Below are 6,200 nucleotides of genomic sequence, written 5' to 3'. Positions count from 1 at the left end.
TATCATTAAAACCATTATCATTATTACCATTATCATCATTATCATTCCTTACCATAATCATCACCTCCATCATCATCATCCTTACTATCAACCTTATCATTATCATTATATCTATATATCATTATCATTATTATTATCACTAATACTATAATTATTATAATTATTATCACCAGCATTACCATAACCTTAAATATATATTTTTTGGATGATTATTAGTGTGATGTTCAATAAATGTCATTATAACCATTACCATTATATTATCAAAATTATAATAATTATTATTTCATCAATATCATTATCTTTTCTATCAAATTATCATTATCATAGCCATTGTTATTACAATCAATATCATTATCAACAATATCATGGCTAACATTACTATTATTCTACTTACTATCATTATCATTATTACTGTTACCACTATATTTTCAGTAGCATAATCATTATTCAAGTTAACACCATTCCTGTAACAATTAATATATATATATATATATATATATATATATATATATATATATATATATATATATATATACGTTCATATGTTTGCTATTATCGTCATCACTATAGGCATCATTGTCATTGTTACTACCATCACCTTTATCTTTAATACCTTAAATTTGCATATTCATTCTGCTATTCTTAATTGCGATTTTCTTATATCACTTCTGACTCTTATTCTTCCTTGATTTTTTCTTCAGTTTTATACTCTTTCAGTCCCACTTTTTTTCTAAGTAAATCCAAGTAAAAGAAAAAGTAGAAGTTCTTACTTAAGTACATCCATATTTTATCGTTTGATGTGATTATATCCCCTCCCCTATCCCTCCCCCTCCCCTCCCCTATCCCTCTCCTCCTGCTCCGCGCCTTCCTCTTTCTCCTCCTCCTCCTCCTCCTCCTCCTCCCCCCTCCCCCTCCCCTCTCCTCTTCCCTCTCCCCTTCCCCCTCCCCCTCCCCTTCCCCTTCCCCCTTCCCCTCCCCTCCCCCTCTTCCTGCTCCTCCTCATCCTCCTCCTCCTCCTCCTCCTCCTCCTCTTCCTCCTCCTCCTCCTCCTCCTCCTCCTCCCTCCTGCTCCTCCTCTCCTCCTCCTCCTCCCTCTCCTCCTCCTCCTCTTCCTCCACCTCCTCCTCCTCCTCCTCCTCCTCTCCTCCTCCTCCTCCTCCTCCTCCTCCTCCTCCTCCTCCTCCTCCTCCTCCTCCTCCTCCTCCTCCTCCTCCTCCTCCCCCTCCCCATCCTCCCCATTACTGGATTTACTTGGTCTGTCCTCAATAAGCGCAAGTTCCGAATTCAATTTTCTCTCAAACGCATTCATTTTGTAAGATCATTTTTATACTCTCTCCTCTTGAAAATTTGCGCATTAATATTGTATAAGCAAGAGATTACGAAATTGGTTTTCCGGTAATAGGCTGGGTGGGGTGATCTTAGAGAGAGCAAGGAAGAGGGGGGGGGGGGAGGAAGTGAGCTGGAAGGAGTGGTAGGGAGGGAGAGGAAAAGAAGATATATAGGTAGATGGATAGATAGAGATAAACTGATAGACACAGAGACAAAGACAGACAGATATGTATGCGTGAGAGAGAGAGAAAGAAAGAGAGAGAGAGAGAGAGAGAGAGAGAGAGAGAGAGAGAGAGAGAGAGAGAGAGAGAGAGAGATGGATGGAGAGAGAGAGATTTAGAGAAGAAAAATAGCAACGAATATGGAAGGTGGGAGAAAGATGAAGAATAGCAGCCAAATATAAAACCATTAGACTGAACACTAAAAACCAAAATACAGAAAAGACAAGTGAATCAAAATTCTCCATCTCCCAGAACCTCATACACCTCCCCCCCCTCCCCACACACACACACACACACACCTTCGCGTCGATAGGCCTACCTCCCCGCCAGGCTTGCACAATGAGGCTTAGATCCCTCTGACGGCGCTTCCAACCCCAGACGATTTGTCCGCGGAAACAGCAGGTGATGCGTATGTGTGGCTGCCCCGACGCCAGCAATTACTTTGTCGGTTTAATACGGAAAAGCGAATGGGGAAATGGATGGAAAATTCGATAAAGGGGGGGTGATGTATCGGGAGTGAAGAGTTTTTTATTGGATATTTTGATTAATAGATTTTTGGCAATATGAAATACACGTGTTTTGGATTGGTTTGGTGATATGCAGATGGGAAATAATAAAGAAACCAGACAGACCAGGAATTACAGGTACAGAGAGATAGGTATAAAAAAAAACGTATAGAATTGTGAATATACGTGCATGTTATAGCACAGGAAGTGAATAACTATATACATGAATTAAATATAGAACAGTGCTAAATTTGAGCGAGAGGAAACGCAGATTTGATATCAAAATCATATCGAAATGTCCCCATTAAAAAAAGCGTTCGGTTGAACACACTCCCACTTCCTGTCATGTCGTGAACATCCCCCCCGCATCAATCTCATCCCCCCGCCCCCCTTACCACACCCGTGCACGCGCGTGAATCCACATGCCTCCTGATCGCCTCCCACCCCCTCTTAATCTCTCTCCCCAACGCTTCCTCATTCCCTGCTTCCCTCCTTTTCTTCTTTACTCACCCCTTCCCCTTCCCATTCCTCTCTTATCTGTCTTCCCATTTTCACTTTTTTTTTCTCTTTCTCCTCTCCTTTCTCTCACCTTTCCCGTTTTCCCTATCCCCCCCCTCTATTCTTCCTTTCCCCCCCCCCCCCCCCGTTTCCTTCTCTCCGCCTTCCCTTCTCCTCGCCGGTCCCTTTCTCTTCCCTTTCCATTTTTTTCTTTCATCAATTCCTTCTCTTACCAATTCCTCTCCTCCTTCCCCTCTCTTTCCCCATTCCATTCCCTTATATTTCCACTGCTCCATACTCTTCCCCCTCCCTCTGATCACCCACCCCCTTTTCTTTTCCCCTTCCCCACAAAATTCCTCCTTTCCTCTTTTATTCCCATCTATTCCCCTTCCCCTCTTTATCCCTCATTCCCCTTTTCCTTCTTCCCCCTACCCCTTCCCCTTTATCCCCCATTCGCATTTCCTTTTCCCTTTCAGCCTTTTCCCCTCCCCCCCCCTTTATTCTCTCTCCCACTCCTTCCCCATCCCTCTTCCACCATCTCCCTTTCCTTCTCCCTTCCACACCCCCCTTCCATCATCTCCCTTTTCTTCTCCCTTCCCCAACTCCCTTTCCTTCTCCCTTTTCCACCCCCCTTCCCCATCTTCCTTTCCTTCTCCCATCCCTACTCCCTTCCCCATCTCCCTTTTCTTCTCTCTTCCCCAACCCCCTTCCACCATCTCCCTTTCCTTTTCCCTTCCCCAACCCCCTTTCCTTCTCCCTTCCCCACTCCCTTCCATTATCTCCCTTTCCTTCTCCCATCCCCACTCCCTTCCCCATCTCCCTTTTCTTCTCCCATCCCTACTCCCTTCCCCATCTCTCTTTTCTTCTCCCTTCCCCTTCTTCATCCCTTCCTCTCTACTCCCCCTCCCCTCCCTCTCCAATCCGCCGCAGAGGAGCGTGTAGGTAATTGTCATTGAATCTGGCTAACAACTTCCGCTCGTTGAGACCAGCACGCCACGACACCGCTGTGGGACGCCTGCGAAAAGGCAGGAAGTCGCTGAGATCGTAAAAAAAAGAAAGAGATTAAAAAAACAAAAAAAAAATGTATATAAAATATGACAATGTTCTTACACTTCCGGATTAACGAGATTGAAAGAACAGTATGTGAAGATTTAGCTGTGTCTGCTGTCTTGTATTTTCGTCGTATTTTATTTTTGTTTTGTTTTCATTTCCATTTAATCGTCTACCTGTCATTCTCATAATTGTCATCATTATGATTATACTTGGTGATATTTTTTACAGTAATGGTATTATCAATGTTACTATTACATTTTTCATTATCATTATCATCACGGCATTTACTGGTAACACTTTTATAATTGTTATTGTTATCATTATCATCTTTACTACTAATATTACCATCATCGTAATTATACCGATCATTAATCATTATAGTCATTATCCTTACTATCATTATTACCACCATCATTGCTACCTCGACCATTTTTATTTAATGTTTATTTCTCGCCTCCATGTGCTTTTTATTTTATTTCTTTACGTAACGTATTGTTAGAATGCATTACAGTGCTGAAGTCTAATATACGTTATAGAGATTATACTAATAATATTAATAATGATGATGATAACGATGAATATGAAAAGCGTAAATAACAATAATATTGATAATAATGACAGATAACAATTGTCACTTCAGTGACAAAACAGTGATGATAATACCAGTGACACCGCCGGATTCAATTATCTCATATCAGCGATGGCCGGCTGTAAAACACTACTTGTCATGAGTGATTGCGTCACGCGACTGCGTAATCGGCCTTTATCACCTGCTTATCAAACTTAAATTCACACACTCACATTTAGTCTGTCTAAAAATAAAAAAAACATAAATGCCTTTATACATATGCATATATGTATATTTGTGTGCGCGCGCGCGCGTGTGTGTGTGTGTGTGTGTGTGTGTGTGTGTGTGTGTGTGTGTGTGTGTGTGTACGATATAAGGATAATAATAATAATAACGCGTATGCTTATGCGCAAGCGTATGCGTGTGGGTGTGTGTGTGTACATATGCATATATATATATACATACATACATATATGTTTATATATATACATATATATGTATATACATACATATATGTATGCATATATATATAGCATATGTATACATATAGATTTTATATAATATATATCCATATATTTATATATATATGTGTGTGTGTGTGTGTGTGTGCATGTATGTGTAAGTGTACGTGTATGTGTACGTGTGCGTGTGCGAGTGTGTGTGTGTGTGTGTGTGTGTGTGTGTGTGTGTGTGTGTGTGTGTGTGTGTGTGTGTGTGTGTGTGTGTGTGTGTGTGTGTGTGTGTCCGTGTGCGTGTGCGTGTGCGTGTACGTGTGCGTGTGCGTGTACGTGTGCGTGTACGTGTGCGTGCTCGTGTGCGTGTGTGTGTGTGTGTGTGTGTGCATGTGTATGCGTGTGCGCGATTGTGGGCGAATATAAATAGATTGGAAAACAGATAGACCAGATAGAGAGAATGAGTAAGAGACATATAGACAGACACAGACAGTGGAAAGGAAGGAGAGAGAGAGAGAGAGAACGTAGTGTAGACCTGAAACTTAAATAGATTTGTTATGAAAAAATAATAATTTTGTTTATGTAATTTCCCGTGCAGTCAAGGACGAGGTGGCCGAGTGGTTAAGGCGTTGGACTGCTAATCCAATAGGGTCTCCCTGCGTGGGTTCGAATCCCATCCTCGTCGGAGTGTGGTGTTTTCTTGCCGTTGTTCCATTCCCTCTCGAGCCATTTTAAGTACTCTCGAGTAACGGTTTTCAACTCAGTAACTGACTGTTGAAAGAACGATCATTTTGTATGTAAATCGAACTATCAGCTCTGTGAATCCCATGCCGGATACTTTATTTTTTTTTGCGTATGTTTTGATTTCTTCTCTCTTTGAAACATCGGGGGTGTAGCTCAGTGGTAGAGCATTCGACTGCAGATCGAGAGGTCCCTGGTTCAATCCCGGGCGCCCCCTGGCTAGTCCTTTTTATATAAAGTATTAAAACAGTAGTGCACTCAGAGCAGATGAAGATGAATGAAATAACTGAATTAATCAATCAGGAAACAGCTATTCTGACACCTTTCCGCCGAAAAGTTGACCGAAGCTTTTTGAAATCCGTATCGTTCGCCAGCCGCCTCGTGCACAGATCAGGTGAGGCGGGACAGTTGCCAATGCGTCTTTTTCAAGCCGGGAGGCATGATCAGACTTATTTCTCAGCTTTATGGCTTATGTCAGCTGATATTTGCAATACCTCCATGGTGTATGTATACTGTAAAGATAACTGTGACCTAGAGTAAAGAATATACATCTTCGTTAAGTGTATAATAGGGAATGAGCAGTACGAATGCTGGGGACACGACCACACAGGATATGCCATAAAAATAATACGTAATCGGCACATGAAGACTGAACAAGCACATGTGTTCTACATGTTCGCATTCCCTAAGTGCACTCATACAAAGTCACCACAATTTTTAGTAAATCTGACACAATCATATATGTGTATGTATTTATGTATGTGTATACACAGATTACACACACACACACACACACACACACACACACACACACACACACACACACACACAC

General features: G+C 41.8%; 2 non-coding genes across 2 annotated transcripts; both read left to right on the top strand.

The window, feature by feature from the left end:
* The first annotated feature begins 5,230 nt into the window (after positions 1 to 5,230).
* On the top strand, positions 5,231 to 5,312 carry Trnas-gcu. Its single transcript has one exon. It is a non-coding gene; the product is annotated as a tRNA-Ser (tRNA).
* A 201-nt stretch (positions 5,313 to 5,513) lies between these two features.
* Positions 5,514 to 5,585, top strand: Trnac-gca. Its single transcript has one exon. It is a non-coding gene; the product is annotated as a tRNA-Cys (tRNA).
* The last annotated feature ends 615 nt before the right edge of the window (positions 5,586 to 6,200 follow it).

This window comes from Penaeus chinensis, chromosome 19 (genome assembly GCF_019202785.1).
Source record: "Penaeus chinensis breed Huanghai No. 1 chromosome 19, ASM1920278v2, whole genome shotgun sequence".
In the NCBI taxonomy this organism is placed as follows: Eukaryota; Metazoa; Arthropoda; class Malacostraca; order Decapoda; family Penaeidae; genus Penaeus; species Penaeus chinensis.
Note: the sequence above shows the minus strand (reverse complement) of the source record. Positions and strands in the feature narration are given on the sequence as shown.